Source organism: Patagioenas fasciata, chromosome Z (genome assembly GCF_037038585.1).
Source record: "Patagioenas fasciata isolate bPatFas1 chromosome Z, bPatFas1.hap1, whole genome shotgun sequence".
In the NCBI taxonomy this organism is placed as follows: Eukaryota; Metazoa; Chordata; class Aves; order Columbiformes; family Columbidae; genus Patagioenas; species Patagioenas fasciata.
This window is the reverse complement of record NC_092560.1, coordinates 60515710-60528060: the sequence shown is the minus strand read 5'-3', so window position 1 is coordinate 60528060 and position 12351 is coordinate 60515710. Positions and strand designations below refer to the sequence as shown.

At 37.4% G+C, this 12351-nt stretch overlaps 1 long non-coding RNA gene across 1 annotated transcript; it reads left to right on the top strand.

Annotated features, from left to right (window-relative positions):
• Window positions 1–3238: 3238 nt before the first annotated feature.
• LOC139826492 (uncharacterized) lies at window positions 3239–11799 on the top strand. The gene is made up of 6 exons (XR_011736586.1): window positions 3239–3513; window positions 4801–5000; window positions 5543–5643; window positions 6253–6441; window positions 7241–7345; window positions 11701–11799. It is a non-coding gene; the product is annotated as an uncharacterized lncRNA (long non-coding RNA).
• The last annotated feature ends 552 nt before the right edge of the window (window positions 11800–12351 follow it).

Sequence of the window (12351 nt, the reverse complement as noted above, 5' to 3'; positions counted from 1 at the left end):
TTGACTACTGCTTGGTGCCTTTAAAATCACAATATAATTGCTTAGACTGATTTCACCTATATATATATATATATGTGTACATGGATGGTAAAACCACTCATATATAAAAGTATGTCTGCGTTTCTGTTTGTTACTTGATAAATAACTAAATTTAGATTTTGCAGTATGAAATCTGGTAGGGTGTCATTCTCTGAAGGAGAGTCTCCAGGATGGGCTACTTGCTGCTTCTTCCTTCTATCAAGGTATGAATGATTACTTCAGTTAATGAAAAAGTTGAATTGTGTATAAGTTTTGCATTAATAATACAAAAAGGTCACTGCAGTTAAGCCTTTACATCATCTTACTCTCCCATGCTGGCAGAGTTGTAGGAGTTTATGCAGAGCAGGAACACGTCAAATCCATTGCACATTGATTTTCCAGCACTGTAGACATCCATGTGGCCATCCATGTCCTCCAGTACCAGTATTGTGCACTTCAGATTAAAATTTTCCATCATAAGATCTCTCAGTAAATATAGCCAATGGCAAAAGACTGGGAACAGAATTGTTTTGTTAAGCCCTTGCTGCACGTCACAGGAAGGCTCGGGATCCTGCTGGTTAAATGGGACCATGTATAGACAGGAGCTTTTTCTGATGTTGAAAAAATAAATACTCATATATTTGTAGCAATGAGATTAACTTTCCTGTGCTCCAGCTGTGAAGTTGCTTAGCTTATGTACAAAAAGTAGGGAGTCATATATATGAGTAATCAATGCACAGTGATGCCTATACAGCTGTAAATCCACTGCTTTTGAAATTTAGCTGCAACCTGTGATTCTGTGGTGTGATTTTAATAGACAGTACTAGTGTGCTGTAACGAGAGGCTGAACGGTTTTGTTAGCCTGCTAGAATGCACAGAGCAATGGTGTTCTGAGAGAAAATCCAATTGAGATAGGGTCTTTAGGAATGGCAGAGTATCTTCAGCTTTTAATGGGAAATAAATGGGCTGGAGTTTGAAATCCATTTTGTCTGAACCAGTTAGGCCTGAAAAGACTTATCTTGGGGGTGGGTAAGAAAAGAGCACATCAACTGCCTTAAGATATTAAGGGGCTGGTTTGTAGTTGCAGGTAGCTCTTACTGGAATGGGTGACTATAAACCCCTATGTTCAGCAGGTGGGTCTACAGCACCTTTTGGTAAGACATATTTTATCCACCTGGAAACCACATGGATGGATTAGTGCTGGGTAAGTCTGTGTACAAGCCTATGGCTAAACTCTGCCAGCTGGTGGGAGTGAAGCTGCTAGGACATTTTGATCTGGGACCTAGCTGTAGCTTTATCAGTCCTTGCTCAGTGGAAATCGTAGAGGTTCTGATGGAGACTGCTTTGAGTGACTTGGCATTATATCCTGTGTAGGACTGGCTTCTGTTTTCCACCAAGTCATCTTGGATAGAGCATCAAAGCAGTCTGAAGACACAATTAATTCCTTTGCAGGATTCCTTCTCAACTCTTCTTCAGGACTTGTCATCTGCTAATGGTACATCCCCCACCTATCTAATGCTGAATGGGAATAAACAATAATTAAACTACTCCAGAGGGAGCTGATGTTTCCTATACTCATGGTATGAGATACAGAAGTCACAATGCAGCAGAAGGAGGAAAGGAAAAGAGGAAGCAGAATTTAGAGTAACCAATGGAACAAAGAAACCAAACAGCCTTTAAGGGTTTCAGTGCTCCAAATTTTGCCTTACTATCACAATATGCTAGTACTAAATTATTTCCCAGGTACTACTTCTGGATTTTGTATATCATTGAAAGTGTAGAAGTGAGATTTAAGAGATTAAAAGTTTAGTGATCACAAACTATAAAAACCAGAATGTTGGATATTTAAAAACAAACAACAACAAGAGCTATCATATTTGCTTGCATTTAGAAACACTGACTGGTGAGTAACCAGGAATTTAAGGAAAAATATCTCTATTTAAACTTCACATACTAAGACTAATCTGCTCCATCTATTAACATCCAGCATTTTTTCTTCTTCCCTAGAGCTAATCCTTTTTCCTCACTTCCAGAGAGCAGCTTGGACATTCTCACGTGATAATAATTACTTGGCAAATGTGACAGTTGTTTTGAAACAAGGATTCATGTGTTGAACCATACTTTGGTTTATAAGATAACTTTTGTATTTAATAAAACTTCTGATACTGGGAATTTTTGGTTTATTCACCTGAAAGATCTTTGCCAAAAGTTTTAATGGCAGAAGGGAAGTAAATGCAGAATTGCCATGAGATGTTGATTTTTGGCTGAAGAAAATTCTGGATGGTAATTCATGCTTTTACAGCTCCTTTTCTCCGGCAACCAAGTGTATGTTCTCAAAGCCCAGTCTCTGACATTCTAATATTTCTGTTAATAACTAAAACAGTAAAATAACCAAAGGATATACCTGATCCAGCAGTTTCCTTGGCTGGAGGCTTGCTTTTATGAAATCCACTCAAATTGTGAAACAGAAACTAACGTGTATTTGAGAAGAACAGAGAAAAGGAAGAAGCGGTCAAAAGGGACCAAAAACTCTTGAGGTGCCAGTTCAAATATGTTTTAAGGATGGTGTTTCATAGCTTTCAGGATCTGAAGCTGAATCATTAAGACCTTATTAGACACTGGCTAGATTTTTTTAACATTCAAGGAACTTTAGCAAGGAGACAACATTTGCTTATGCTTTTGAATTTTTTAAGTGGAAAAGTATGAAAATAAACAGTGGGAAATATGAGAAACAATGTAGAATATAAGTCTTGCAAGCATAGCCAGGAAATAATTTTGCAAGGCTGGAGATAATGTGTTACTAATTGGTAGACCACTATCAAAAAGGTGTGCCAGAAAACATGGCTATACGACGTCTACGTGGGTTCCTCATTCTACTGTAACAGGTTATAATAAAATAAAAGAACAATGCAGAATGCACGGGTTTGTGAAAACCAAAGCGATATATTGAATGCTAGTACAAGACTACAAAATGGAATTCTGTTGTCTTCCCCAAACATTTATCTTCTGCTTGCTCTCTTTGAAGAATTTAACTAAACTGGCCTCTTGAGTGGATTTAAAATTACATGCCAGATTATGCAATCTGCATACTCTGCAATTGCCTGCTGTGTGATGTCTGCATACTGATTCATGGCTGTAAATCCCACTATCTCCTCCCACCTCATTGGAGGCAATTTACAAAAATAAGCCTATGATCTCTATTGAGAATTCTGCCATTTATCAAATGTTTAATGTTGCTTGCTAAGATTTGAGCTGTAGATGAAATAAAAATTTGGGCTGTAGTGATTTAGAAATATATTTCTTAAAAATCTTAGGTCAATACCAATTATTGAGATTGGCAATGCTGATCATACAAGATAAAATATCAGTTGGTATTGTGTAGGATTTGATTTTGTGCAGGCTTTCAGATTATGTGGTATGGCTCTGCTCAGGAAAGACTTTGTTCACACAGGAAACACACCATCATCAAGAAGTGGCAAGCTGAACATCAGTAAGGTAAGATTTTTGGCAAACAATTCTTTTTGCCTTTCTACCCTCCCGCCCCCCAGCTCCTCAGAAGCTTGAACAAAATTGACATTTTTAATGGAAAATATGATGAATAAACAGTGTTGTGTTTAAGACACAGTTTCGATTGAAACCTTCTGTACATGCATCTAAATAATTTTCTACAATCTGTTAGTTTAATGTAGAAATAAAGTTCACTGTGATGCGAATGCATGCCACCCCATCACAGGGTTTGTTTTGCAAGCTGTTGCTTCAAAATGTGCAGAAAACATTTTTAAATGTCTCAAGCAGGATCAGATTTTGAGGGAGGCAGTATCTTCATTACAGTAATGTACCTGGAAAAAGTAAGCCAGTCTCTGATGTGAATACAATGTGAGAACAATTACTCTGTGTAATTGTGATTATGCTGAGGACATGCAGTCTCACCTACTGCTTTAATATCAGGAGGAAGATCACATTTGAAAGTCTTCCCCCCCCTCCACCCCCCCCAATGATTTCTCCATTTTCCAACCTTTCAAACTTCTAAAAATAGTTCCTCATTTGTTGCAAAGATAAAAAATCATGAAAAGCCTTGTATAGAATAAACTATACCAGAAAATTTTTCTCCAGTGTGCTGAATTATTATTTGCTGAATTATTTGCAGCAGCACATGGGAGCACTAAGTCATCTGGTGGAACAGGCCTTGTTTACATTAGTGAGATTTGGCTATGTGAGGCTCTTATGGGAGAAGTAATGCATGTGCTACATGAAATGATGCTTTTCCATTTTTTTGTGGGTGTGGTGACAGAGTGTAGACTTTGTCTTATTCAAGTGACCTGTTCTATGGTTTTCCTCTGCTGTGGTTGTTTTGTTTTGTTTTCAGGTAGTTGGTACAAAATTAGTTTATCTGAATTTTTGTTTTTTTGAAATATGTTTGTAATGCTAAAGATAAGAACTAAAGATAAGACAGTGTAAAATAAGTAATAAGTAAAGTAGCCTAAGCTGTATTGATTGTATTCCTGGTGGAGGGAGTCATTCAAGTTAAACACTACTCCATGTATTTATTAGTCAACTTCAGTAAAATTTAGAAACTCTGCCTCTAACAGCATCCTTTCACTTTCAACATTGTTTTTCCCTTAGTCTTTATGTATTATTTTAGAAATAGAAAAGAGGGGTTCAGGAAAAAAAGTGGGGAAAGCTATGTAACTAAAACTGCTATTTGTAATTTTGAAATTGTGAGGTTTTAAACAGTTTTTACTGGTGTTTTTCTTTTTAATTCTTTTATGTCTTAAATGAAAGCTATTAATTTTACTGAAATAGAAGAACTCCAGAAATGGGAACTGTGTGGAAGGGATAAGGAAAAAGAAAAGAAGAAAAAATATTGCAAAAGCTGTGATACTATCTTCAGCACTTTCACTGGCTGCATAGCCAAAACTGAAGAACTGCAGTGGGAAGAACCATGCTGTTATTTGATCACTTCATAACTTTGTGGAATGCAGGTAAGAAACATCCCTGTCCTCATCAGCACAGAGGTAGAGACTTCAGTCCATGTGCATTGGGAATACCCAACGGTAGTGACTCTGAGTGAATATGAATATTCACTCTCCTAAAACTTAAGAACCTGCATACACATTGGCAGAACTGTGCCATCCAAGACAGTGTAAGCACATGTACCCTGGAATCTGCACAGTACAGGAATGGGTCCATGTTTCTTGTACCATACTATTTCTGTTAAAAAGAAAATTCACTGTCGGGATTTACCACAATGGTAAGTCTCACACCTTTTAACGCACTCAAATGTAACATTTATGTAACATGTACAAAACCATTTAAATACTCTCTGAAATTATGCAAACTAAGAACTGAATAGCTTAGTACTTAAAAAAAAAAAAAGTAAAGTATGTCAAACCAGAGAGAGGTGGTCTGGGATAGTTTTCTTTGAGTGGAAAAGAAAACACTATTGTAAAACAAAAGAGCATGCAAACCTTTCTAGTTCTTCACATGTGGCAGAGTTTCTTTCAGAAATTGATTTGTTTTCCAGTCTGCAAACATTTTGTTTGGAGAAGCGGAAACAACATGTAGCAAATGGAGTTCATATGAAGGAAGGAAAGCCACCAGAACTCCAACAGAAACTTGTCTGCAGTAAGTATCCAGAGTCAGGCTTTGCATGTCTAGAATTTGTGGAATATTTATTTGTACAAAAACATTTTCCCTGATAGGCTTTTTCAGTCTGACTAGGCATTATAATCCTGTCACTTCTCTGATGCCTAAAATGTTATTCACGTAACTGCTACACAGGAAACATTTTCATCCAGAGCTGTGAACTGCCCCGTCAGAAGTGTCCACTGGGATTTGTGAGAGAGGAACTGCCAGGGTATGAGACTGCCATCTTCTTGGACCAATTAATACATAAATTTTGTTTGGTACTAGTAAGAATGGAGTTTAAATGCTTTTTTCAGTGGAGCTTATGTCACAGCAGAAGGGTTCAAAGATGAACTTCTGGAGGTGACTTTATAACGGCAGATTTGTACTGCGAGGCATTTCCACAAAGAATTCATCAGAGCTATATTATAACTTGTACAATGTTATCAGTATTTCCAGGAAAAAAAATATATCCAGGAAAAAATACATTTCCAGGAAAAAAATACATTAAAAATACATTTTTAAGTGAAAGAAGCCTAAAATATATTAGTGTGTAGAATGTGAATTTCAAAGTGAGAAGGTATGCTAATAAGTAGTTTTTGCTTTTAGGTGTGATTCAGCAATTTTTAATGTATTTCCAAGTATTTCTGCACTCAATCAGATGGGGGAGTATCATGCAAAGATAATTTATCCTCTTTGAGTTTTACCTTTCAGTACAACAATTAAAAAAAAAAAAAAAAAAAAAGGCTTCCTTATAAAGACTGTGGAGAACACACCAGTAGTGAAAAATCTACAAAGGTAATTTTTTTTTCAAAAATAACTGATATCAACTTATCATGGCTGATCTATGAAGTTAATTTCAGGTTTTAGAAACCTTAAAAATGCCAGGGAAAAAAGCATATTTTCATTCTTCATTGTTGCAGATTCCTCTGCAGCTTGTTTCACCTTTTGGTTATGAGAGTTACTGGAACCAATAGTAAACTGTATTGTAGAATTTCAGTTTATTGTATAAGAATTAGTTTAATTCTTGCATTTTGATTAATTCAGCCACAAGCTTTATTTAGTAATGCTAAGAGAGGGTTTTAGAAGAAAAAAATCATTTTGTTTGGTTTTTAAATAAATCAGGTAAGAAGAATAAGTAATAATTTTGCTAAGGGTTGCATAATTATTTACTGGAAAATGAGGTTCCAGAGAAAAATGTAAATCAGTCTGCTCTGAGGATGTTGGGTCATTCTGACTGTTTAGAAGGCATTTATTCCTCTGACTGACTTAGAGAGTTTGAAACAAGTCTGTCAGAGGAAAATGTAATCTTTCCATGTGGACATTATTCCCATGCTTGGCAACATGTAATGTGTTTGTCCTCACATCAGCCTTGTGGGTATTACTAACTCCAGTGAGACACTCAGTGGTTCACCTGAGATAACCCAGGAAAAGTGTTATACTTGACTGTTCCTTTTCTAGCTTTTTCTGCCCTGTGCCAGGTTCCTTTTGATTCCTCAGGATAAAGCTGGGTTGATAGAAAGGGATACTTGGGGGTGCACTGAAAAAGTCAGAGGTGTTCCCTGCTGACCTATTTTATTGCTCTTCTTTGTTTTAGGAGAGAGCAAGCCATGCCCTTTGTACAGACAGCATGTTTGGACTTGGCTTGGGAAGAATTTGAGTTGCCACCTCTAACACCCAGCATAGGTTGCAAAGTGAGCATGTAAGACTGCAGACAGCTGTGTGACCATGGTGATTTTGATGCAAGGAAACGTTTGAGCACTTTTACACATTGGCATTATGTTGGAAATTAGATTCCAAGTACAAGTGGCCTGAAAATTTGCTGTTGAGCAACAGATTCATTATCTTCTGTCTTCTGCAAGGAATTTCATGTAAATCTCTAGGCCTTGATGGTTATAGGCATCCTGGTCTTAACAGTTAGTGTAGTATATTGGCTAGGACAAACGTGATTTTTTTAAACTGAAGCTTCTTACAGAGGTGTCTTTTCTGCGCTTTACGGATAAATATTGCCCAGCTTTCCTGTAAAAGTGCTGTGCTCACTCCTACATTTGAACTATCCTGGGGTATTCAAACTGGAAACAAAAATTCAGTTACAGTTCCTTGTTGGTACACACTTCTAAACATGCTTGAAGGTTTCATAAAATTATTTAAAGCTTCTCACAAAGATGCTAAAACAAAGCTTATTAATTCTAAAATACTTTAAGGCTTTTTTTCTTCTCTTGATAATACACCCTTGAGGATGATGGTGCCTCACTGTTACAATGCATCAAGCCAGGGGTGGTGCAGGTGTTAATTACTTATTTTAAAGTAATCATTAAATAGCTTGTACTTCACACAGAGACCACAACCTCCATGCAGTAAGTTTTCAATTGAACTTAGTAATAGAAAAATAAGTTAACAAATCCAGATTGCAGAAGTCATTGTCAGAAATCTGTGACTAGAGTGTTTGGAAATGACATGATCCTCTTTTCATACACATTTCTTAGTCACTGTTCTACTTAATCTTGATAAGGGGGGTTGGACTAGATGACCTTTAAATATCTCTTCCAACAAAAAACATTCGATGATCCTATATAGGTATGGAAGAAGCTCCTGCATCATCTAATACATCCCAGTTTATCAGTGCAGCATAATTCATCACTATTTCTACAGCTTCTCTGGAGCCCTATCCTTGAACACTGGAAGAGAAACCAGTTCTAAGGCAGCTCTAATTACAGTACATTAATTCTTGCAGCTGTTGTGTGCTGCAGAAATTGTGCTGTCTAATGAAACTCCATGAATCATATCTTTCCTTTCTAGTAGGAAAAAAAGTGTGCATTTATTGCTTCTTTTTTTTTTTTTTGTCAGTTTCCCCTTTCAGATACATACTTATTCTTGAAAACCTTTGCACTCTTTAGCAGATCTTTAAAGTATGTCCTGTGATATCTTGGGTAGAAGCAATACAGGTGTTACTACTTGAAACACAAAGATCCTTGCAAAGAAAGCCCATCTGTAGGGGGGCTTGTAACGAGGAATATGATACTGTTCATACAACACTTAATGTAATCTCACTAACAGATTGAGTCATGACCGTTCAATTACCTCATTTCACACTATTTTTTTTTTTCAAATTGCTAAAATGAATCTTTTTTTGAGTGCTTTTTGGTGGTGTCAGAAGAAAGTGGGGCATTTTTCCTGTCCACGTTTCCCTAAAGCACATACTGTGTAACATTTTGTAACACGAAAAAAATAAAAAACACACTCAGAGCTTTTCAAAAGAGGAGCTTTTCAAAAGAGACAGGATCTTGTAATGGCAACCTGAAGTCAACTGAAGCCGGAAACATCACCGTTTCCAATTCTTTGTGTGTATGCCAAGTATGCAGCCTATCTGATTCACAGTATGACTGTTCACATTTAGTCCTGAACAGGCATCCACTGTATTTCAAAAAATTAAACTTCTGTGCTTTTAAAAAGGAAGAAAAGTACAAAAGGGCAAGATCTCACAAAAGGACTGAATTTCTCTGGGAACTGAGCAATCATTTTTCCAGAAGATTTCTACTGAGAGCAGCAGTGCTATCAAGTAGCACTTCTATGTCTCTTATACAGATAATACCTTTGTACAGTGTTTGCTACTTTTTCCCTCTAACAGCAGAAACTAGAAAATAATGTTTATCATCTGCATGTTTGTTTCTCGGTGTTACCTACCTGCAACAGCTTTTGCCTTTTTGTGTGTGTATGCATTTGAGTATAATTTGAATGAAGAAGTACAATCATCTGTTGTATTTCTTATTGGAGAAGAGGAGATAAGGAGTGTGACTATCACATCCTTTATGCTAAGTTTATATAGTATTTTTTTTTTCACTCATCTTCCTACATAGACATAGAGGGAACGTACTGTCTGGAGAATATTCTCAGATCATGAACTACAGGCACAAAAAACTTGCTTGTAGGAAACATGTATGAAGTTCTTCCCACTGTCAGTATGCACCAATCAGAGAGCCATCATGAATGTGGTTGGCATCTTAATGGCAGCATGTGATTCAGTGTCCTATTAGGAATGGTCTAATCTAGGCCAACGTCCAGGCATTTCTGGCGTGGGTGAGCTTGGACTTGAGTGCAGGTTTGGGTCTGTATCTGCAAGATAGTGTAGACATATCCAAAACAAGCAATGTTTATATAAAATAAACTAATGAGGAATATGCAAATCAAGCTTAAAGCAAAACAAGAAACCTGAACTTTCTGTATGATAATGACAAGTCATTAGTTTCCCTTCACATACAACAGTAATCTGCCCTGGGGCACAACTCTGCAGGAAAGAAAACTTCCTCTTTCTAGGTTCTGCCTCATTATCCTTAGGCAACATCACTGCTGATAGCTACGTACTGAGTTGCCACTCCACTGGATTCAGTGGAGTTGAGAGAGTAGATGGGTGGTGGCAGCTATGATGTTTTGAGGAAGATTATGATCTCTGCTCAGCTGGGAAATAGTGACTTTTATCACAGTATAATATCTACTAAACATACCTTTGAATCATAGTTTGTGTTTTTCAAATCCGCAAGCTCTGTTGAGCTAACAAGAGGAAAAGTGTACATATCTGGAACCATTGATCCTTATGGGTCCCTTCCAACTTGAGATATTCTATGATTCCATGAATTAAATGGTGTGTTAACTATAATAGAAATCACTACTACATCCTAAGAAAAAACTTTCCCTTCTAAAACAACTGAGAGTAACACTCATCTAAAAATCATGTAGTATCTGCTATTCTCTGACTTCTCTTCAATTCTTGTTACAAGAATTTATCATTAGAAGGATAAATTAGAAAACTGGATTTGTTATGACTGGTTTGCACTTTCTGTTGCACTTTACATTGGGCACATTTACGCTGTCTGACTAGGCAAGTGCATGTCTGAACATGAGCTCTAATGAGCTAGAGAAATATCCTGCTCCTGGCACGCCATCTAGTTTCCTCTCTATTTATGACTAGAAATCTTCTCAGAGTACAGCCAGCACTCTCAAGGGAGCTTGATCTTCCCCTAATATTCAGTGTAAATTGTGAATCTCCTGAATGCCAGCTCCAAACAACAGAGGTACATTGCCTTGCAGCAAACATCCCTGCAGCCTGACTGTGGCTGGACACAGGACACTGGGATGCTGGGAGCTGAGCCATCCTCACTGGTCCCTGTTAGCAGGCACTGTGAATGCACTTCTGAACGGCAGTTCCCTTGTCTGTGTTTGTCTTCGATACTGCAGAAAAAACTGTGTTTTGTTATCGCATTGGACATTCATACATTTAGTCCCATTATCCTTTCATTTTAAAGCCATCTTCTTTCAAATATATATGAGCAGCCTATGCCTGTTTTCCTTTTTCTGAGCTTACTGTTTCTTCTTTTAGACAGGGCATATCTAAAAGGGAATATTCCAGTAGTTTTAAAATGTGACAAAATTATCTATACATAATGCAATATGGTTGCACTCCATATACCACAATAATGTATTGGTGTAAAAATCTCAGAATGCAACAAGACTTGATAGTACATTATATAGAGCAGTGAATACTTTTCTGAAGGTAACAGCATTCACTTACTGCTGAGACAAGCTAGTTTTGAACTGCTGACCTGTAAGACAAAAGGAGAGGTGATCATTCTCTGAAGATACCTGAACAACTGTATAGTTTTAAATGTAAAAAAAGGCATTGATCCTTGCTAGAAGATACTGCACATTCAGTTGTTTTGGGAGATCTTTGGGTTTTTTGAATCAGGAGTCAGGTGAGACTGGTTATGATAAATCATGTATTTAGTGAAATGTCATAGTCGTAACATGAATGTTCCTCATAACTGAATTTTACTCATAGTATTGAACCATTGAAGTGTCAGTTTTCTGACTTGCATTACATTGTTCTGCTGAGTATTGCATAAGAAATAAAGCTGTGATACACTGTACAAGACATTTTAAAAATGAGCACTTTATTGTATGGGTGGTTTGAAAAGAGGTATGCAGAGTTTATGGTCAAAACAGAGGGAAAAGGCTAGAATAAGAAATGAGCTCTGTGTGCTTATTGGGGTTCTTTATTCCTAGGTGTGAACACCATTTCAACATTGATAACTTTCACAGTGAGGTCTAATAAAGGAACAGAACTGACACTGAACCCTACAGAGAATTCCAAATCAGCATCAGAAAGGGTGAGTGCCACGAGAATGGAGTCAGGCTCTTCTCAGTGGCAAACAATGATAGGACAAGGGGCAATGGGATCAAGCTGGAACACAAGAGGTTCCACTTAAATTTGAGAAAGAACTTCTTCTCAGTGAGGGTAACAGAGCACTGGAACAGGCTGCCCAGGGAGGTTGTGGAGTCTCCTTCCCTGGAGACATTCAAAGCCCGCCTGGACACATTCCTGTGCGACCTCACCTAGGCGTTCCTGCTCCAGCAGGGGGATTGGACTAGATGATCTTTTGAGGTCCCTTCCAATCCCAAACATACTGTGATACTGTGAAATACCATGGTTTTGAAGAACTAGTACCGCCATGAAGAAACAAAACAAGCTTGGTTAAACAGGGGATTTTCAAAAGAAGTTTGAAAAGTTGAAAGATTTTCAACTGTCACCAAGCAGTGCGTATCATAACCCCACTTTTTTTTTCAGTCAAGAGAAATGGACATTGTAAATATGCTGGATTGCATCTGAGAATGTCCCATTTGCTCTTGATAGCAAGCTGCAAGATGATGCATATC